This window comes from Vitis riparia, chromosome 13 (assembly GCF_004353265.1).
Source record: "Vitis riparia cultivar Riparia Gloire de Montpellier isolate 1030 chromosome 13, EGFV_Vit.rip_1.0, whole genome shotgun sequence".
In the NCBI taxonomy this organism is placed as follows: domain Eukaryota; kingdom Viridiplantae; phylum Streptophyta; class Magnoliopsida; order Vitales; family Vitaceae; genus Vitis; species Vitis riparia.
In genome coordinates this window covers 21,851,069-21,875,350 of record NC_048443.1, presented here as the reverse complement: position 1 = coordinate 21,875,350, position 24,282 = coordinate 21,851,069, and positions in this window count along the sequence as shown.

The following is a 24,282-nucleotide window of genomic DNA, read 5'->3' as shown; positions in this document are numbered from 1 at the left end:
GGGGGTGAAAAAAGGATTACTACACATGAGCCCTACAAAACTTGAGAAGTTTGATGCATGAGGACTTCCTTCCAAGAGTACTTATCCCTGATAGAGAACTTGTTTTTAGGAATACACTACATAATGTGCTCCCAACCTTCTCACTTCTTCTATGTAGGTGACATATATTGAAAATATTCTTAAAATTGTAAGAAATAATTTGAGTCAAAGGCAAGGTGTGAGTCTTTTTGTTTCTATGTGGAATGTTTTAGTGCTTGTTAAAATTGAAGAGACATATGAGTGTCATCTTAATACATTTAGGGGACAAAACTAAAGGTAAACAGAAGCAACTAAATAATGCAAATGCCCTATAAAGAGAAGTTTCTACTAGCTTGGATAGATAAAGTTATGCATTTTGGTAATACTACGACAAATAGATATGTTATTTATAACTCTTTCCTTTATTTTCACATAATGTGCTTTAACTTGTTAAAAATTAAGTTTGAGTGTTCTTTAAAATTAAATTGGCTAGAAAGTTCACATGCCAAGTTAAAGATATTGAAAACACCAAGATCATAGGGGTGCATACTCTCTAGATCCTGGAGCTACTAGATTTAAGCAAAGTGAAAACATTCATATAAGAAAGCTTAGATCTAAGTGTAATAAAAATTATACCTTTGGATATGTTCCTAAATTTTAGTCCATTTGATGCAAGAATCTCAAAAACCTCACAGTCTTCCACTTTATGACTATCTTCGATCTCTTACACATGTATAGTGTCTACACATTTAACAGGGAGAAAGATGGAGACTAGAGTTCTCTCTCTTTAGAAGAGTGGAATGAATGAGTTGACTAATCCTAAACCCTAAGGAGTTTATTTAATCTCTCTTGTGGGCTTAAGTGACTTTGGCTTGACTTGGGTTTGGTCACTTAATCTAGTCCACTAGGTTTTAATAAATTAATTAGCCTAATCTAGAAAAACCTAAAATAATTAATCATTAATTTTTGTGTAATCTTACACTTTTACCAAAATGCCTTTATGCACATAAATGATTAATTCTCCATAAAACCTTCAAATAAATAATCATAAGTTTTTGTGCAATCTTGCATTTTTACCAAAACATCCTTATGCACGTACATGATTAAATCTCCAACTTGTCTCAAACCTTTGTGCTAAGAAAGAGTATGAGCTCGAGTGATGACTAATGAGACCCATAGGAAAATACTGACTAACTTAGAACCAAGTTCTAAAGTTGACTCAATAATCCAATAAAAATAGTTAATTGCACTCTAATACTTTATAAAATTACATTGAGATGAAAATTAATTAAATTCAATTTAATCAATTTCTGAGGTCCATGACATACAACCTATTGCATGTGGCCTCCATGAATTGGTGTCTACAATCTAATGAGGTAGAAACTATCAATTTCTTAAGATTACCTCTACCATCCTTAAGTCTCAAATCCTTTAATTATATAATTGATTGACATATTATAGTCCACCAAGAAAATAAGTCGAATCCCACTTAAGAAATTAATATGGTGCCACAAATTTTATGATCACAAGTTCTTAGGATCACTTAGGGGCACACTATCTCTATTAGATATCATGGTGTCTCTAGTGAAAATATCCATTGTTACATGTCTTAATCAAAAGAGGCAATACAAAATATATGGTAACCTTAGGGTCTCACATATAGGTCAAAGTCATTGAAAATCTTAGTACTACTTAATATTCTCTCAAGGTTAAGAGGTTGTGTAACATAATAGTTTGGTGAAATCATGATTACTTGATAGTTAATATCATGATTCACCATAGGTCCTATTCAATGTGTGACCATATACACTGATGCACTCATTATAGAAAACTCATCTTGATGACCAATAGAAGTCGTACCTCTAATTAGGAGGTAGTGTACTACAACCTCATATGAATTGTTCAACTCCATGAATTGATTGTGAACAACTCATCCACTTGCAAGGAACTTATGAATTAGACCTTTCATATAATTCTTAATACAGCTAAGTAATGTACAATGCAATTGTTGCAAGCCTGAATGCTCAAATAAATACTAATACAACTATGAATAGAAAAGTGAAATATGAAAACTCACTTGTTACATCATGTCTTACATTTAAAGGTTATATCCTAACAAAGGAGACGATTGGGAAGATCTCAATATGATTTTAAGAGTTCTTGGGTCAAAATTCATGTTATGTTAGAGTTGTAACCCACCAAAGTATAAACATCATTTGAGATGAGTTTAATCAATGTATACCACAACATGAAAATTTATTTATTTTAGTGAATTAAAGGGTGGTATTTCCAAAGCTTTGCTAGTATCCTAATTGATAAAGGACAAAAAATCTAAAAATGTTGGGAGTGAAGGTCTAAAATGTTGGTTGTTGGTCAATTGCTTTCTTAAATATATGGTTGAGAATTCAACAAAGTGGTGTTAATTTACTAAGTGGTAAAAAGTCATTTGCCACCTTAAAATTAAATTTAAAAATGCTGAAATAGGTACAAAAAATTGATTAATTGTGGGACACTTAGAGTTTATATATATATATATATATATATATATTAATGTGTGAGAGAAGTATGTAATAAGTTTTTTTTTAAGAAAATCTGAGACTCAACTTAATGGAAACTATAAGTCAAAGACAAGTCAAGTTGTTGTAATAAGCAAGGAAGTTTTGTCTTCAACCTTGTTTAATTTTTATACAATGCTTGAGAAAAACATAATTGATATATGGCGTTTGAAACAAATTGAAATGTGAAGTTGTGTGTGTAAATAAGGAATTTTGAGTGCAACTGATTGTTCTAATTCAAGATATCCTTTATTGTGATTTACTTTGTTTATTGGAACTAACATTTTAATGCAACATGAGCAATATGAAGAATGCTAACAATACTAGTATACTTTGTTGTAAGACACCATGATATGTGGGTTGAAAGAAAGGTAACAAAAACAATAGGGGGAACAATCCTTAGGTGAGAGTCCCTAAAGGAAGAAAGGTAAAGTACCTTAGGGTAAAAGACCGAAAACCATACTAAGAAGATCCATGTGTGGATTAATAGAGGGCAGGCATGCACGTCCCTTGTTGAGGGCCCCAAATTACTTTATATCCTATTATGATTATTATAGGTGATGGAAAAAGGTTGTTCAAGAAAGGTATATGGTGAGATATTTATGGTTAGATGTGATATAAGTGTACATGTGAAGTGAAAATCTACGATTTATATAAATTACTATTCTAAGTTGTGCAAAATATTTTACACATTTACAAACTCTTTTATGACACTATTAAGGAGTTGAGTTATGGTGATACAACTAAGGGATTTGGCATGTTACTGTGTTGTAGTATAGATGTTATGTTATTAGAGAAATTTTTTAATATTAATGGAAATAGAGAATTATAGTTGTAGGTAATAATTGTACTTGTTATTGTAATATGAATAGTATGTATAGTATTCGGAGAAAGTAAATAAAATACAAATTTTGTATATTATGGCTTAAGTTGTTTTGTTATTATTTGAGTTAAATTATTAATTAAATTTTGATATGTTCCATGGTTTTTACATTATGAAGTTTTAAGATATTAAAATCCCTTAAAAGAAAGAAAATGAGCATTTGTAAAACTTAAATAAATACTAAAAATACTAAGTTAAAAATGAGGGAAAAAAGATCATGCAGTTCATGGGGATACGGTATACAGTGGATAGTAGGTCACAAACTCAAGCACTTGGTGTCTTGTTGCAATACACATAGGGTATTTGAGTATCATTACCTATAGAATTGAATTAGAGTCCATCTTCAGAATTGGATTGTGAGGGAACCAATACTGTCCTACAAGTCTTAATGGTCCTCACTCTAGCTCATATTCCTTTATGACACAATTTATGAGGGTTGGATAGGTCTTTAGTTCAGTTGTGTTCATAAAAGTGTTTTGGTAATTATGCAAGGTTGTAAAAAGATGAATGAGAGATATCTTTAGATTGGACTAATTGATTAATTAGAGCTCTATTAGGTCAATTAATTGATTAACAAACTTTTAAGCTAGACTAAGTGGCTCAAGCTACCCCATGGTAGGCTCAAGTCACTTAAGCCTGGTAAGAAACCCATAAATACCTCTTTAAGGGTTAGGGTTTCTAACTAAGTCTTTCTATTCTATCCCTATGGTCTAGAAAGAAAACCTTAGCCTCTAACCCTAAGATCTCCACCATCTTAGTGTCTAAACTCAAGGAAGAGTCATTAGGCGGAAGATCCACGTGTTTATGAGATCTGCTACAACTTTAAAGTATTTTGCACTAACAAGATTCAATATGAGAACATCTAAATCATACTTATGACACTAATCTCTATATCTATGGTATGTTTTTGGATTTTAAATGTCATTTTTTTGTTACAATAGTTTTAGAGAAGCCTAGGATAGGATTTCATGCACCCTAATGATCTAGGGCTTGGAAATTGAGCAATCTGGGATTTCCCAACATTTGGTATTAAAGCTTTAGGTTAGGAAAAAGCTTGTTAGATCCATTCTAAGGCGTGTTTACTTGGTTTTGCATGTAAGTTTATTCATCCCATGGCCCAAAGGGATGAATGATTAGATGCTTATATGATGGTTATTTTGTGATTGATTGTTTAGATTTGTTCTTTGCATAGATTAGGTTGTAAGCTTCGTGTTTAGGAGCATAAGATTTTTTATATTTGAATGTAAAAATTTCTTTTTGTTCATAAATAGATTATAAGCTCCATTTTGGCACAACATAAGTTTTTTTTTTTTTTCTTTTCTTGATGTAAAAATCATATTTTTATCCGTCTTGGGTAACCCAAAAGTGGAAGATAATGGTTAAAATCCTTCACAAACATCCATGGCATAGAAAACAACAAGAAAAATGTAAGTTTTTAAGAGAAACAGTGGTTGAAAAAATGTTGAAGAAAGCTCTTAGGTGCTTAGTTGTAGGTTGCAATGCTTGAACTCTTAAATTAGCGCTTGAGCGATTGAACGGTAACCATTCTAAGTTGTATCTGATGCCCTTTTTAAAAGTATTTGGCGTATATGGGGTATTAGTAAGGTTATTTATTATTATTTTAACCCTATTTTTGGTAATAAGTATTTTTGGAAAAGTTGGTTATTTGGATTTTATCTAAATTATTACCATTTATGTAACAAGATCCTTAAACACCATGTGGAAATATTTATTTTATTATTTCCTTAACTATTATTTTATGCCTTTTTTGTTTAATTACATATTTGGAATGAAATGGAAATAAAATATTTTGGTTTTTCTTATGGAAAATAAATTTTCAGGAGAAAATTCTTTCTAGTGTTATTTATTTAAATTGGTTGTTGTTAAATAGATTGATATTCCTTTTGTAACTATCTACTTGTTTATGGATAGATGGTTCTTTAGGCTTTCCTCCGTGAGAAGGAGAACTACACCTATTGTGGTCCTCAAGGCTCTCCCCCCTATAAGAAGGAGGAAACCACCCAATTTGGATATGGATAATTTAAGTTCAAAGATAAGGAATAAGAAATCAATTATTTTAGCACAAAAAACCCAATTTAAAAGGTAAATAATGGATTTGGAAGATCTCATAATAGAGAATTTATTTTAGAAAAGGTTACCAAAATATTTAGAATTTTTTAGTAATTTAATGAAAGTATAAAATATTTTGAAAATACTTTTCAAAATGGATTGTTTAATTTCTTTGAGAAAATAAACATTTTTTGAAGTTTTTCATATATAATATTTTAATAATTAAGAAAATTACTAAAGGTTGTATTTTTGATAACTTTAATGGAATAAATTATTATGAAAATTGGTTTCCATTCTAAGAATATTTATTAAATTGGAAATGTGTAGGGATAAGAAAATTAAATTTATGAAGAATTTTGAATGTGAGAACTAAAGTTCATTTATTTGGATAAGGTGTTCTCAAAGTTTCAAATATTATAAATTGGAAGTTTTCTTATTACACTAGAGTTTCCAATTTGGAAAATAAATATCTTTTAGAAAATTTCATTAGAGATAATTTATCATTATAGATTATTACCAAAAAAAAAAATTAGTAATTTGATGGAAATAAATTTCCTTGAAAATATTTTCTAGAAAAAATATTTATTAATTGGAATTATGTAAAGAATGAGAATTTTTATGAAAATAGATTTTAAAATTTGAGATTGGACATTTCATCGGAATTCCTTTTGGATAAAATACTCTCATGGAAAATTTAAAATTTTCATATGGATATTCTCCTATTGTACTAGGTTTCCAATTAGGAAATAAATATTTTTGGAAATTCTCAAATAAGATCATTTATTCATCAAAATAGTTATTAATGTTTTAAACATGCTCTTAATTAATTCAAAAGATCAAGTGGGAGAGGGTCATAGGCAAACTCATAACCTCCAAGATTAAACCCATCCTTAAGATGACTGGCCTAAGGAATCGATAGCTATGGATTATCCTTTATGGACAAGACTGCATATGTTTGTAGTATGAGTTACCAATCCTGAAAATGAAAATCTTCACTTAATAACATTGATGTCAAGGATCTTGATTATACACTTACCTTAAACATGAAATGTTAGAATCACCTGAAATGGTACCACTTACATAGGTTAAGGGCTAAATTAAAAATGTGTTAATCATTACCTTAGAATAACATTTTAGGCTAAGTTTATATATATATAAGAAATACATATCCTAATATATGATTTTCAATAGAATATGATATTCTTAGATATTATATGCATGAACATAATATCATGAGGTAACATATCCAATGTGATATATTATGTTATAATATATTTATATTTAGTGAAATGAATAAAAATAATATGTAATAGATATTATTTTTTAATATTTAAAATAAAAATTATATCACATTCCAACATTTTATATTTAAAAAAAATGAAATTTCTATTATGTTTTGTTCATGATTAAAATATTTAAACTTTATAAGTAAAAAAAAATTTATATTATGTCATTCAATATATAAAAATAATTTATATATCATATATTAATATTATTTTATAATATATTTTTATAAATATTTTTTTAACCATAAATTTAATTTATAATAAAAAATTATTTTTTCAAAATGAGTATATAAAAAATAAAAAATTGATATATAGATATAAAAAATTATATTTTATATCTTAACATAAGATTAATATAACCCATGTAGAAGGAATACCAAAAAGACAGTGGATGATATATCTCATCATTTATCATATTTCATGTTTTATTGAACATATGATAAAATAAGTGATGAGGTTTTATCTCATCCCATTACCAACCAAACATGATATAGGATATAATATTCTCTTTCTTTTTCATGTTATATATAGCCAACTAAATATGACCTAAAAGTATTGAAAATAATATATGCTCATAGCATTAGATCTATAGTATCCTATGCAAATATAGAACTTTCTTTTAGTATTCTCCAATCCATATCATTATTTTGCCTTATTACTTATTATGTAGTATTCTTCCAAAAATTTAGAATTTATGTTAACAAATACCTTCTAATCAACTTTACCATAAAGGTAATAACCCGTTGCTCCTTTTGGATAACCTACAAATTGATATATCTTTGATTTTGCTTTCAACTTGTCTACCTTTGATTTTAACACGTGCATCAGAAACTTATACATACAATTATGTCATAAACTAAGTTTAAAATATATTCATATCTCCATAGGAGTTTGGGTACCTACTTGGAATGTAGTAGTATGGGAGGTAGGATACAGTTTCCAAAGCATATTACAAAAAAGATATGGGCAATGATGAGAATCTTATCATCAATACCACCATGTCCATCAAAAATTGATTTCATCTTTCACTACTCCATTTTGTAGTAGAGTTCCGAGTACACTTATTAAAGCCACAAATTGTGCTATAGTGACACATATAGGAATGAATTATGTAACTGCAAGAGCTAAACTCACCCAACTTAACCTAAATTGTTGCTAAGGCCCTAACCATGGATCTAACATATATCTTGAGTTGAATCTCAAGTTTAAAGGATGAAAAGGATTCAAACTGAAGAAATCATTTTCAGATGGTAGAGAAGAAAGTAAGTATGCTTAAAATGAGCTCCAAGAGTGTAAAACATGATGGAAGTTTCGAAAAATGAAAATGGAGCAATTCATAGCATGAAAGATGAGAAATGAAGGTCATGGAAAAAGTAAAAGAGCTAGCAAACATGAGAAAAAAGGTTGAAAGACATAACTTGAAGTTCAAACATTCTAATTGGAACACAAAATTTGATAGGAACATATACTATAACTTTGAGGTGAAATTTGGAGTATTTCCCAAGATTATTTTTAGGCATACTATATATCATTTTGAAGTTGAGAAGTCAAAAGTCCAACATTTTAAACAATGTGCAAATTGGAACTGAAACGAGGAAGATATGGATGATTGACGAGAACTGTGTAAAGAGAAATCAAAAGAGTGTTAGATTCGCATGAACATGTGAATTTTTGCACGATCATGTCAAATACGCCAAAATGATGTTAGAATGTTGTCAATCCATTTTTATTTCACATAACCATGCGATATGGAACATCCTTATGCAAAATTAACATCTTTTAAAGATTCCATTGACTCCAATTTTGACAATTTTTTTTATTGAGAGCCATTAATTTGGAAAGAAGATTTTAGATGCTCTCTAGGATCTTGTCATGTGTTAACTCAACTTTTCGTCTATAAAGAGGACATTAGATTTTTTTTTTCTTTAGGAGTCTTTGGAAGATCTTGATTTTCTTGGGAAAAGAAAACAATATTGAAGATTCTTGGTTTGTTTTCTCTATTTTAATCATTTATTTCATTCAAGAATAATTCTTTATTATTCTTTTATGGTTTGTGTAAATGAAATCATCATTATGAGAGGCTAAAAAGCCATCTTGGGGCATGAAACATGAAACCCTAGGGTTAAAGCCAAGAGAAAACAATGGGTAAAATCGAATTAAAAATGGACTGAATGAAGGGTTAGGACATAATAGATGAAAACAAAGATATCCTCTAATGCTAGTTTGAATTAAAGGATTGTACAATAACTCATTCCTTAATAATAGGGATTCTTGGTAATTCTTAAGCCCTAATTATCTAAGATTTGCTATTGTTATCTACCCTAAGAAAAATTATACAGAGTGGTAAAAACCTAAATTCAAGGCCTAAACCCACTTTTCACTCATTCATCTATTTGGTATTTCAGTAATGGAATAAAATATTAAAAGTTAGGATACATATGCAACCTTGAGTTATGGAACTTAGGTTGATCTTGTTTGACCCCACATTTTGAATGCCCTAAGACTAACTAAAATTGATACCCTTATTTGTGCTTAAGGCCATATACCTAAAGTTAGATTGTGGAAACCCAAATCTTGAATCATTTGAATTAAATATCAATAATTTTGTTGCAATTTAATTAGGTTTATTTTAGTAAATTCAATTTTATTCGAATCAATTTTGCACATTCTTAGTTAAAAATAAAAATAAAATAAAAAATAGTGAAAAACAATCATTTAGATTTAGTTTGACAACTTCCACCGCTATTCCTTGAGGACAATAATTGAAGTATTACAAAAGCCATAGTAACTCTTTCTCTAACTTTTCTTAGTCAAATTTACTATGTAAAAAGGCTTAGTATTTTAGACAATAGAGAATCATGATCATACACTTAATTAGGATATAATCCCATGCTCCCTAAGAAAAGAATCAAACTTACTAGATATATACACATCACCTCAATTAGATCGAAGTTTCTTGACATATTTACCTCATTGGTTTTCTAAACCTATCTTAAATTCAATGGATTTGTCAACGACAATGGATTACCAATGTCTTAGGTAAATATGCCCAAACCTAGAGTAATCACCACTAAAGGTGATGAAGTGTACCCATATCATTCCATGTAGGGACATTAAAAGGTCCACACACGTCAATATGAAATAACTTCAAACATTCTTTGACTTTATATCCTTTAACATTAAAAGGCCTTCTAGTCATTTCACCTTGGAGATAGAATTCACAGATGACAAGTTTTTTTGGAATCAAAGTATCCAATGATCTAAACATCTAATCTTTATAGGAAGAGTGTAAATAATTTTTTTTTTTTTGGGAATTATTTTTAATTTATTTTATTTTATTCTATTAGTCTTATATTTTTGGGAAGAGTCCTATTGAGAATTATTTTTTACTTTATTTTATTTTATTTTATTCTATTAGTGTTATTTTTTTGGAAGAGTCCTATTGGGATTGTGCTAGTAGAGTCTCATTCCTTTTATAAGTAGAATCCCCTTACACTTTGAGTCATAATCTAATTACAAGTAGATTTCCACTTGGATTGTGTTAGTGGCTATAAAAGCATGTCACCCATCTCTCTCTATATATGAATACCATTTTTTCAGAAAAAAATTTTTAGAGAGTTTTTCAAGGAGTATTTTCATATATCTGTCTCGAGGATTTTTTTCTAAACCCGAGCTGTACACATCTCGCTTACAAAATGCACCCAAGGCGAGATCTGGTTGTTGAATCTTTGAGGTAGACCACTGGTACCCTAGTGCACCAAGTTCGTCTTCGAGAAAGGTGGATCTATTTCAAGGATAGTTTTTGTCACGCCTCAGGCGATAAGTTTTTCTTCTTATTCATTTTGTTCTTTGTTTGTGTCTTTTAGGATAGTCTTTTGTTTCCATGTCCTTAAATCCAACAATCTTGAAATATATCCAAATGGAAGCTTCCCTAGTTCACACCCGTCCTGACACCTTTAAAATTGATCCCTTCAACGGGACATTCTTTAAGAGATGACAGGAAAGAGCTTTCTCTACAATTGATGTAGTGAACTTGGGACACGCTTTGACTGACCAAAAACCAGAAGATGGTTCTCATATGTTACCAACTTGGGAAACTAGAAATAAACAAGTTAGGATGCTATTCTGAGTACTCTTTCTAATGAACTTTTTGATATTTATTATCAATTTAAAGTTGCAAAAGAAATTTGGGATGCAATGAATAAAAAATATATTTTGAAAGATGCAGGAACTCAGAAATATGCCATAGGAAATTTTAGAAATTTCCAAATGACCGAGGATAGAGATGTATCATCTCAAATCCATGACTACCACTTGTTGATTAATGACTTAACTATTGAAGACATTAAATTACCCGAACCTTTTGTAGTTGGTTATTTAGTAGAGACTCTTCTAGAGTCTTGGAAAGACTATAAAAATAGCATGAAACATAAAAGGAAACATATGTCCCTAAAGGATGTCATAATCCATATTAGGATTGAGAAACAAAACCAAAATAGGGACAATATTGAGAAATCTAAGGAATTGTCTTCTAAGGCTAATGTAGTAGAAGAAAAACCTAAACCCAAAAACAATAGGTCTGGGAAACAAAACTCTAGGACCAAGCCCAATGCATCAAACAAGGTCCATAACTCAACTATTAAAAAAACAGGGTAATTGCTTTGTTTGTGGCAAGTCTGGATACCATGTAGCTCAATGTCGCCACAGGAAGAGAACTGAGAAATCCAATTTAAATGCAAATTTGGTAGAGACAGAAGTGATCTTAGTAGTAGTCTCCTCTGAGGTGAGCATGATCACCAATATGAAAGACTAGGTGGTAGACTCTGGGGCTACCAAACACATATGTGGGAATAGAAGTGCATTTATTTCCTATACCACTGTAAAGGAAGGAGAGGAACAAGTGTTCATGGGTGATTCTAGATCTACTCCAGTGATTGGCAAAGAGAAAGTTCTCCTCAAGCTAACCTCTGGAAAAGTGCTTGCCCTCAATGATGTTCTTCATGTGCCAGATATCCGTTGGAACTTGGTGTCAGTATCTCTGCTTGGAAAAGTAGGAGTAAGGATCTTGTTTGACTTTGATAAAATAGTTTTAACCAAGAATGATGCATTTGTGGGAAAGGGCAATTGTAATCAGGGTTTATTTATGTTGAGTGTTTCTGATATTATCAATAATAATGCATCTTCTTCTTCTGCTTACTAGTTGATTCTTGTGATATTTGGCATGGTAGACTAGGACATATGAACTTTTCATATATGAAGAAAATGGTTGAACTGAGTTTAATCCCTAAACTATCCTTAGAAAACCATAGAAAATGTGAATCTTGTGTAGAATCTAAAACCATAAAGAAATCTTGCAAATCAGTTGAAAGAGAATCAGATCTACTAAGTTTAATACACAGTGACTTAGGAAACCTAAAAAATACAATCACTAGAGGTGGTAAACAATTCTACATAACTTTCATAGATGATTACTCAAGGTATACAAGGGTATATCTTTTGAGAAAAAAAGATGAATCAAGAGATGTTTTCATCAAGTATAAAAATGAAGTGGAAAATCAACTAAGTAAGAAAATTAAAAGGCTTAGAACTGATAGGGGAAGAGAGTATGAGTCCAACCCCTTTAATTCCTTTTGTGAAGATCATGGGATCATTTACAAAACTACTCCTCCTTATTCCCCTGAGTCTAATGGAGTAGTAGAAAGGAAAAATAGGACCTTAAAAGAAATTATGAATGCAATGTTGGTAAGTTCAGGAGCACCCTTGAACTTGTGGGGGGAAACTATACCATCTACATGTCATATTCAAAATAGAATACCTTTCAAGAAAATTGGTAAAAGTCCTTATGAGTTGTGGAAGGATTATGCACCTAATATAACATACCTGAAAGTGTGAGGGTGTTTAGCTAAAGTTCTTATCCCTAAACCTAAAAAACGAAAACTAGGTCCTAAAATCTTTGATGCAATGTTCATTGGTTATGCTGAGAATAGTGCGGCATATAGGTTTCTTGTTACTAAGTCAAAAAATAATCTTGTAGATGTCAATACTATAATAGAAATAAAGAATGCAAATTTTTTTGAAAACATATTTCCTATGAAACTAAATGGTGAACAACAAGTTCAGAAAATAAGGAGAGACAAGTCTATTGAACCTTTTGAATTTGAACCTAGAAGAAGTAAAAGATATGGGAAAGAAACAAACCTTGGAGATGGTTTCTACACCTTTCTAATAGATGAGGACCCTAGATCTTACAAAGAAACTATAACTTCTTCTGATGCACCATTCTGGAAGGAGGCCATTAACAGTGAAATCAAATCAATCATGTATAACCATTGATTACTACTCAAAACATGCTATTTTGTAGCTTGTAATTAGCTCTTTTAAACACCCTTGAGTAATAATTATTACCTTTTAACTCAATTGACATGTTAAGGACCCTTGCAATCGTTTCTAATCAAATTGTGTTAAGTTTTGGTGTTTTTGATAGCTTTTAGCTACCAAAGCAATCCAAGAATGAGGGAGAGCTGTATATAGTTCATGGAAAAGCTTTTGGAAGCTCAAATTCATGAAGAACCAAGCTTTGGAGCTCCATAGTCCTTTGCCAAAGTCGTTCAAAGTATGCAAGGAAAGAACAACGGAGAGAGGAAAAACAGAGTGAAGAAAACAGAGGACAGCAGCTGCAGTCTTCTTTCGCACTTTTGGAGCACTTCCCGAAGTCCATTTTCTACATGATAGATATCATTTCAAAGCTCAGGAAGTCAAGAATCCAACGCTTCAAACGGTGTACGAATTGAAGCTGAAGTGAGGAAGATATGGCCTTCTAAAGACAATTGCATCCAGTTGAAGGACAAATTCGCATCTTGCGAATTTGGAACTCCAACATGCGAAATTAAAGCCTACCTTGCGAAATGGAAATGGAATACAGCCGCATAGTCACAGAGAAGCCCAACTTGCGAAAGTGATTTTGCAACTTGTGAACTTGGAGCTCAACGTGCGAAAATGGATTCCAAGTTGCGAAATCAACTTACGAGATTTTTGCAAGTCACCATGCAACGTGCGAAATCTACATGCGAATTGGGATATTTGTGCACCGACTCTTTTAGATCTTTTCTTCAGATATTTTTGTATAAATTTCCATTCTTCTCCTTGTAATCCACCAACCATAAGATTTCTTAGCTAGGAAGGTTGGAAAAACTTCTCTATATATATTCCCTTGCATCCATTGTAAAATATATAGATATATAAGTATGTAGAATCGATCAATATATAGAATATATAGAGCCTTGCTCTGTTTTTCCTTCTCTTTCATTTTCATTTTCTTGCTAGCCAAACATTCTCTGAGATGTTTTCTCAGAGGATGAGTGGCTAGGCTTTTTGTTTCTTGGGTGAAGGAAGCTAAGTAAGGTTTCGGCTACATAAGTGTGAGATTTTGTTGTTTCCGTTTTTAATGAAGAGAAAGTGTGATCCGTTTTTGGTTTTTATATTTTTAGTTAACTAGGATTACCATGAATAGTCAATACTTGGTAAGCTTTTGGATTCCATGGATTCTTATTGCTTGCAATCTTGTTCCATGGAGGTCTAATTGTTATCTCTTGTTCGCTTGTGAAGGATGATCTGATGCTAAGGATCACCTTGAATGGCAAATACTAGGTGAGAGGTACGAGCCATTGCAAGGTGTATCAGTGAGAGGGATTTAGCGTTGAAACCATTAATGGAAAGCATCTGTATCACACCAGTTCGGGAAATAACTATAGGTTAAATTCCAAATGCGAGGAAAAGATTCAAGTGATCGGAATCTCCCTCTTTGTAGTTGGCACCTGATCCTAGTAACCTGAAATCCCAAGAAACACCTTTCTTTCTAATTTCTTTCTAGTTAATTTTAGTTACTTTATGTTAGGTTAGCTTAATACCATCCGTTTTCATTCAAACTTATGTCTTCTTTTAAAGCTAACAAAGAAAAGAAAAAACACCAATTCAGTTTTTGAACTAATATCAATTGCGAAGTGAAAACCCATATCTGTGGACGATCCTATAGCCACTATACTATGCTAGCTAAATGCTACCTCGGTATATGGTGAAATAGGTTTATAAATTTTGTTGATTACTCCCGTTTGAGGATTGAGATCAAAGCACATCAATTGAGTTGAATCAATTGGAACACCAATCGGGCACGAATCAAATGGTGTCGTTGCCGGGGATGGTGCCACTTTGCAGTGATATGATCTTTTGAGAACACTTGTGATCTTCATCACAAGTTTGATGATTTTTCTTTTCTTTTACTAACTCTTTTTAATTGTTCTTTTTCTTTATTTATGTTTTAGTTTACCTTTCGGCTAGTTTTAGTTAGTCTTAATTTTTTTTTAGAATTGTTTTTCTTTTGTTTTCTTTTGTTTTCTTTGTTTTTAATTCACAAATTGCTAGTTGTGCATGTCATATTAAATATGAGATAACAGAGAAAGCCATGAACTTCTTGAGTTATGTGGCTGAACTTTCAAGAGGATGGGATGAACCAAATGCTAGAGATATGGGAAGAATGACATCTCAACCTAATGCTAAGGCTGAGATGTATATTTTGAAGGAAGAAATCGACATGAAGACAAAGATTGCAGCTATGGCAAGGAGATTGGAAGAGCTAGAAATGAAAAAAATGCAAGAAATGCAAGCCATCTCTCAGACAACATTGCAAGCTATGCCTTGGGCCATTTGTCTATCTTATAAGCACTTGGTGGAAGAGTATCCTACCATTCCAATGGTGAGGGAAATGTTTGGTGATTGCAACACCTATAATTCCAATTGGAGGGACCATCCAAATTTTTCTTGGAAACCACAGCCACTTCAGTACCAGCAACCTGCTCAAGCACCTCAGCAAGCATCGAACCTTGAACAAGCTATAGTGAATCTTAGCAAGGTCGAGGGAGACTTTGTTGGAGCTCAGAAATCCATCAATGCTCAGCTCAGTCAAAGAATTGACAGTGTAGAGAGTTCATTAAATAAAAGGATGGATGGAATACAAAATGATCTATCTCAAAAGATAGATAATCTCCAATACTCAATCTCAAGGCTCACCAATCTCAAGGCTCATAAGAGAGAATCTTCACAAGTGAGAGATGTTAAAGTCGTGATCACTCTAAGGAGTGGTAAAGAGGTTGATTTGGCCACATCCAAACAAGAGCATGAAACAGAGAATGAAACAGAGAAAAAGAAGAGGGAAGAAATTAAAGGAAAGAGAAATGGAATTGTTTCCATTGCCATCATACAATGCAAATCTCTAATGAAGGATGCTAACTTCATATGGGATCCGGGCAAGCTGAAACAGGACAACATTTTTTTGATGGACTTAGTCTTTCTAAAGACTAGCTAGTCCATATCTTTTTGCTTTATTACTTGTTTTAATTTTGATTTCAATGCTTTAATTTTAATTAGTTTTGATTTAACATAAGTTTTTTGGATGATCATTGTAGGAGGGACTGCAAAACAGTTGGGTGTATTGTCAAAAAAAAAAAAAATTTGATGAAAGAAAAGGAAGAGAAGAGAGAATTTTGGCCATTGGTTCTATTGCCACTTAGGGACATATTTGGAGTACTTCCTTGAGTCCATTTTATACATACTATATACCATTTCGAAGCTCGGGAAGTTAGAAGTCTATCGCTTCAAACAGTGTCCAAATCGGAGTTGAAACGAAAAAGTTATGGTCATTGCAAGAAAACTGCGCCGAGCTGAAAGAAAATTTCGCACAATGCGAATCAAGGTGCGAAAATTTCGCACTGTGCGAATCAAGGTGCGAAAAATTTCGCACAGTGCGAAACCACCTGCTGCCACACGAGTGCCACTTCGCAAGTTCATTTTTATTTTCGCACGGTGCGAAACAACTTGCAAAAAAAAATTTTCTTCAGCGAAACAACTTCTGAAAGTGGGGAAACTTGCGAAACAACTTCCGAAAAGGCGAATCAACTTGCGAAAATCCATCAAAGTTGTGAAAATCCAAAATCCAAATTCGCATGGCTACTGTTCCTGGTGCGAAATGGTTTCGCACAGTGCGAACCACCCCTCTGCCACACGAGTGCCATCACCTCAAGTAGCGAAACGGTTTCGCACGGTGCGAAACAAGGTGCAAAAAATTTCGCACGGTGCGAATTCGAGTGCGAAAATCAAAACATGGTGCGAAAATTTCACACCTTGAAATCCAAAGTGCGAAAAATCTTTTCCAAGGTGCAAAATTTTTTTTTAAAGTGCAAAAATGACCAACTGTCTTTTAAACCCATTTTTAAACACCCAAGACTCTGTTTTTCATTCCTAAAAGCCATTTTCGACTTCCGAAAGAGTTTTTAAACGTGTGACCATCCAAATTCCGCCCCTCCCTCTCTATTTGAAGCCTCATGAACATGCATTAGAGGAGAGCCCCGCGCACCAACTAAGTACCCTTTGGAACTCACGAATAACCACCTCTCTCCATTTCAGCCATGGCCAAGACTAGAGGAGAACCCCGCACACCAACTGAGTACCCTCTGGAACTCACGAACAACCACCTCTCTCCATTTCAGCCATGGCCAAGACTAGAGGAGAGCCCCGTGCACCCTGGAATCACACACATGAAGCCTCTCACTCCATTTCTGACCTCCCTAAACCATCACAGCCCATAGCTCCAACTGAGAGCTCCAGTTGAGAAGACTACGCCACCTAAGGAGACTACCAGAGCAGAGGTCAATGTCCTGACCCAACCCACTCAGAAGGCCACCACAGAGCCATTATTTCCACAGGACCCTACCACTACTTGATCATCTCTTTAATTTTTGTATTTACTTATTATATTAGTATAGATAATTCCATGTTTTGATGTTTTATATTCTGGGATTGGATGTATTGCATGATCATATATTATATTATATTTTCTCAGATTAATATATAGACATCATTTTTGTTTAAACTTGGCATTTTTCTATTTCCTCTACTCACTAAATCTTTTGTTTTTTTTTTTAAACATGTGGTTTCTCCTATACGACTCAGACTCCATGCCACTCAAGAGGTACCACTTCCTCCCTTTATTTTTTTAATCGCTCTTGAAACATTGAGGACAATGTTCAGCTTGGTTGGAGGGAGAGTTGAGGAAGGAAGTTTTGTTATTAATGCTAAGTTATTTTGGTAATTTAGTTGTTTTTTGCTTAATTTTTAAAGTTTTTTTGAATACTCTCCATGGTTATTAAGAAAAAAAATTTCAAAATGAAATGAGAGATGATTACTACCCAAAAAGTGCTATTTTACACCTTTAAGTCATTATGTTTTAAGCACTTTTGTGTAGTAATTCTCCATCTTTATTCCAATTGGCATGTTAAGGATCTAGAAATGACTTCTAATCATATTTGCGGCTAGTTTTAGTGTTTTGACAGCTTTTTGGATCATTAAGACAAGCCAACCAAAGGAGATAAGCAAAGAGAAGCAAAGAGGAAAATAGAAGACAACAGATGCAGTCTTCTTTAGCACTTTTGGAGCACTTCCCGAAGTCCATTTTCTACATACTATATACCATTTCAAAGCTCAGGAAGTCAAGAATCCAACGCTTCAAACCATGTACGATTTGGAGCTGAAATGAGGAAGATATGGCCTTCGGAAGACAACTGCTCCAGGCTTGTGTGAAATTCGCACAGCACCTTCAGCTTGTGCGAACGGTGTGCGAAATTCGCACACCACCTTCCAAATTCTCACAGCCCATGCGTGGTGCGAATTGTCCTCTGTTTTTGCCGACTCCACTTTAGATCTTTTCTTTTACATATTTTTGTATAATTTTTCATTCTTCTCCTTGTAATCCACCAATCATAAGATTTCTTAGCTAGGAAGGTTGGAAAAACTTCTCTATATATATTCCCTTGCATCTGTTGTAACATATATAAAAATATATAGATATTATTATTGAAATATATAGAATCGACGCACAGAGCCTTGCTCTGTTTTTCCTTCTCTTTCTTTCTCATTTTCTTAGTAGCCAAACATCCTTGGAGGATGAAATCCCCAAGGATGAGAGGCTAAAACCTTTTAAGTTTCTCAAAGTATGGATGTTATGTGATGGCTTGGATGCAATCCCATGGAAATTTCTCGCACCTGGAAGGTAAGGTAGTCGTTTTTCATTAATGGTTCATTAATGCAAAGTTTGGTTTTTATCTCATTTGGACAACTTCCAACGGCCAATACTTGATAAGCTTTTGGATTTCTATCCATTAGTTATCTCCTATGAGCTATTGGAAGGTGAGGTTTTCAATTCCAAGTTTTGCATTAATCCGTTAGAACCAATTTCAATGGCCATTGAAAAGTGAGTTTATCACCTGGAATGACTTTGAGTTGCCAATATTTGGTAAGCTTTTAGCTTTAGACTATTAGTTATCTCTTACGAGCCATTCAAAGGAAGTCTAAGGTGAATAACCATTGATGAAATTCACTACCATCTGTTTTGCCATTTTAAAGGATTAAAACTTGATTTGCTAAATCCATACCGGTTCGGGAAGCAAGCATCACCATAGTTGCAACCCCAACGCGAGAAGCCTATTCTGAGATTTCTAATTTGCATAAGAGCCAGAGCATAGCTATCCTATCTTTGAGAAACTTGTTTTTACACCCTTTCATTTTAGTCTTTAATGTTAGCTTAAATTAGTTTAAATCTTTCTAAAACATTTACATCTTCTTTTAAAGCTAACATCCATAAGAAAATCACCTATTTTCCTAATTTGAATATCACTTGTGTTTGCGAAAACCCTTCCCAGTGAACGATCCTAGAACCACTATGCTATAGTAGCTTGGCTACTTTAGTAATAGTATTTAAGGTATAAATTTTGTTGATACGCCTTTAAAGCTAAGCTACCATGAGTCGAATCAGGAGAAATTAAATTTTTGTCTTTTTACTTGAAACTTAGAGTTTGTATTATGTTTATTAAAGTTGATGAATTATTGAACTCCTATTGATTTCAACCTTATTTCTTCCATTTTAAGTTTATCACACACCGTGCACACTAGGTTCTGTTTATAAGATGAAAAACTATTTTCCCCCTTGACTTAGGAAAATTTAGACTTGGTACCTTTGACCTCATTTTAATAGTGTTGAGACACCTTATAAAAGGCCAATGAGCCTTTGGAAAAAGAAAGAAAAAGAAAAATGTTTTACTTGCCTTGAAACCTGAGCAAGGTCTGAGGGGTATATGATGAAAATCTTTAAAACCTGGTGCCCTAAGCCTTCAATGGTTGGGAGTCACCGACCTCAATGCTCGTTACATGGGTGAATAGGTGGAGTTTAACATATTGTAGGTGCTTGGGTATTAAAAATTCATTCTCAAAAGTCCGGGGTGAAATCCGAGGAGTTAGTGGTTGAAAAATCCTTAAAGTTTGATGCCCTAAACCTTGATTGGTTGGGAATCATCGATGGACCCCCGTTACATAGACAATTTAGAAAATAATGCCTTTAAGCTTTGCACTCCTACAAGAAAAAATTGTGAAAGAAAAGAGGTGCGTTCTTAGCCTATTGGAGGTTGATTAGTTTGCTAAGCTTTGAAAAGAACTAGGTTGAGAGGAGAGATTAGTTTGACATACTATATCCGAAAACTAATAAATAACACATAGATTTTTGTGGAAGAGTAAGGATTGGACCTTTGGGAGTGGAAATTATTTTGAAGCTTAAATTTGCATAATGCCTACTCTTTATGAATTGTGACTAGACAAATTATTTCATAGCTCCTATTGAAGTTTGAGTTTTATTTCTTTCATGTTCCATGTGAGAGTTTGATCAGTCATGCCACTTAAACATTTTTGGAGTGATCAGCATGATTTTGTAAATTTATTACTTTTATTTTTATTTTTTTCTCTCCTTTATTGCTAAGGGATTAGCAATATGTCGGTTGGGGAGAGACCATACATGGGAGTTAATAGATTTACCTCCTGGTACAAAGACCATTGGTTGTAAGTAAATTTTTAAAAGAAAGTTAAAACAAGATGGGTCCATAGAGAAGTATAAAGCTCATTTAGTTGCCAAAGGCTTTAAACAAATGAAGGATGTAGATTACTTTGACACATTTTCCCTTGTGACTAGAATAGCATCAATTAGAGTATTGATCGCTCTAGCTTCCATTCATAATTTAGTGATACACCAAATGGATGTCAAGACTGCATTCTTGAATGGAGATTTGGAAGTGGAAATTTATATAGATCAACTTGAGGGTTGTGTAGTTCCAGGGAATGAGAAAAATGTGTGTAAGTTGGTTAAATCACTATATGGGTTAAAATAAGCTCCCAAATAGTGGCAGAACAAGTTTGATCATATGTTTGTAACTAATGGATATTCCATCAATGATGCTGATAAGTGTATCTACAACAAGTATGAGGATAACACATGTGTAGTCATCTGTCTTTATGTTGATGATATGCTAATATTTGAAACTAGCATAGAGGTTGTGTGTGAGACCAAGAAATTCCTAGGTTCTAAGTTTGATATGAAAGACCTAGGAGAGACAGATGTGATTATAGGAATTAAGATAACTAGAACACCTAATGGGCTTAAACTTTCTCAAGAGCACTATGTTGAAAAGATCCTAAGGAAGTTTGAACACTTTGATTGTAAACTAGTGTCAACTCCTTATGATCCCAACTCACAGCTGAAGAAAAATAGAGAACATAGTGTTGCCTAAATAGAGTATGCTCATATCATAGGGAGTCTAATGTACTTAATGAATTGTACTAGACCTGACATTGCTTATACAGTAGGTAGATTGAGTCAGTACATCCAAAGTCCTAATCAGGACCATTGGACTGTTGTTCGTAGAGTCCTTAAGTATTTGAGAGGCACCATTAACTATGGTTTGTATTTTAGTGGATTTCCAAGTGTCTTTGAAGGATTTAGTGATGCAAATTGGATCTTGGATTCAGATGAGATGAAATCCACTAGTGGATATGTTTTCATTTTTGGTGGAAGTGCAATTTCTTAGAAGTCTACCAAGCAAACCTGCATTACTTAGTCTACTATGGAAGTTGAGTTTATTGCCTTAAAAAAAGCAAGTTATGAGGCTGAGTAGCTTAGAAACCTCTTAGCAAATATCCCTTTATGGATGAGACCAGCCTCGTCTGTGTCTATGCGTTGTGATAGCCAAGTTGCAATTGCTAAGGCTAAGAGTAAAATATTTAATGGGAAGAACATGCATATACGCCTAAGGCACAATATTGTGCAGCAACTACTTGAAACAAAGGTTATATCCCTAGAATTTGTGAGGTCAGAGTTGAATTTGGTCGATCCTTTGACCAAACCACTAAATAAGAAACTGGCGGAAGAAACATTGAGGGGGATGAGACTTATGCCTACTACAAAAGTCAAGAGTGGAGGTAACCCAACCTATTAGAATGGAAATTCCATGAAGTAGGTTCATATGGGTAATAACAAATCACTTGTTGACTTGAGATGCTCTATCAATTCTAATTGTATGAGAGTCCATCCCTATGGTGTAGATAGAGCATATTCTGTATTGATTAAGGTTGAGTGTTTACTCTTAATGAATACCATATTCCTTATGGATGGTATGTTTAAATGTAGAACATACTTGACGGATTCACCTATATGAGAGTGGAGGTAGGATCGCTTCCTATGAGAACTTAGGCAGGTTCTCTAGAGCTCTCATGAATATCCAGGCAGGGTGCATGACCTATTTGTGCCAACTCGTTTTGTACAACTCGTAGTGTAGTTGAGAAAACCAATGTGGATAAAAGTCCCTTGAGTTACATAAAGAAACACTAGTTTAAAGAAATTTATTTTCACCATGTTTGATGATTCAATACTTATTTGTCCTAAGACTGGTTCATAGTCTTTAGGCACCAATATTGATGCATTGAATTCTTTTTTCTTCAAAAAAAAAAAGAAAATTACATTTACACTCTGTGGGGGATTGTAGGAAGAGTGTAAATAATTTTTTATTTTTATTTTGGAATTATTTTTAATTTTTTTTATTTTATTCTATTAGTCTTATATTTTTTGGAAGAGTCCTATTGAGAATTTTTATGTTATTTTATTCTATTAGTGTTATATTTTTGGGAAGAGTCCTATTGAGATTGTGCTAGTGGAGTCTCATTCCTTTAATAAGTAGAATCATCTTCCACTTTGAGTCATATCCTAATTAGAAGTAGATTTCCATTGGGACTGTATTAGTGGCCTATAAAAGCAAGTCACCCCTTTCTCTCTATATATAAATACCAATTTTTCAGAAAAAAAAATTTTCAGAGAGTTTTTCAGGGAGGATTTTTATACATCTATCTGGAGGAATTTTTTCTAAACCTGAGTTGTAGACATCTCGCTTATAAAGTACACCCAATGCAAGATCTGACTGTTGAATCCTGGAGGTAGACCACTGATACCCTAGTGCACTGAGTTCATCTTCGAGAAGGGTGAATCTATTTCAAGGACAATGCTTGTCACACCTTAGCCGATAAGTTTTTCTTCTTATTCATTTTGTTCTTTGTTTGTATCTTTTGGGCTAGTCTTTTGTTTCCATACCCTTAAATCCAACTGTCTTTAGATCCTATTTAGATTAATATGAACTATGCTTAGATGTCAAATGTTTTATTAGTATTAGATTCTTTCATTTTGAGTGAAATTTGACTATTCTCATTACTTGGAAAAAGTGGTAATGGAGTCAATAGATAAAGAGGTAGCGTTTCCCACTAGAATACATAGCTAACCTTGTAATTGAAGCTAAGGTAAGTACATCTCTATTATGCAACTTTTTCTCTTGTTGAAAACTTGCAAAAAATTATAAATAACAAGCTTAGAATATATCTACCACTATATATTCAACAATGGGAATATTATATGTACTTTTTTTTCCTCAAGTAAACTAGACATTCCTTTTTTATTATCCTAAAAGGCTTCAAAAATCATTTGCCCATGAGTTTGCTCTTTCTATTCCATTTTTTGAACTTTTTCTATTTGGTGTTGTTATTTTTCTTCTTTGTAGAAGAATCTAAAGAACCTTTAACTCCTACGTGAACACCCTTCTGATATTTGAAAATCTCCTTGGCCATCTTGAAAAAATCCAATAAAGGCTTTAAAACCATATAAACCTTGGTGTCCACAACAATACTAAGGGTAATCTCTTTAGTTGACTTACCCTTATCACCAAATATTCCCCATAGATTAAAGAGAATATCCTAAATTGTGCAAAAGATAGGTGATGTTTATGCAGCATATTATCCAAAGACAGGACACTTGGTCTTTTGATATGTCTTATATTACCTTTGATATACCTTTCTTTCTTCTTGTTAGGTATTCATAATGAATAGTTAGCTCTAAGAGTTACCTATTTTAATTCCTTTTCTATTACTACTATATCCATATTACTTTTCAATCCATATAGTTGAGCTTGGTGAATTAATTAATCTTGAGAATGAGAGTGGTAGGATTAGAAGATATGATTTCCATAAAAAAAAAATTAAAATATGCATTAAATATTGAGCATTC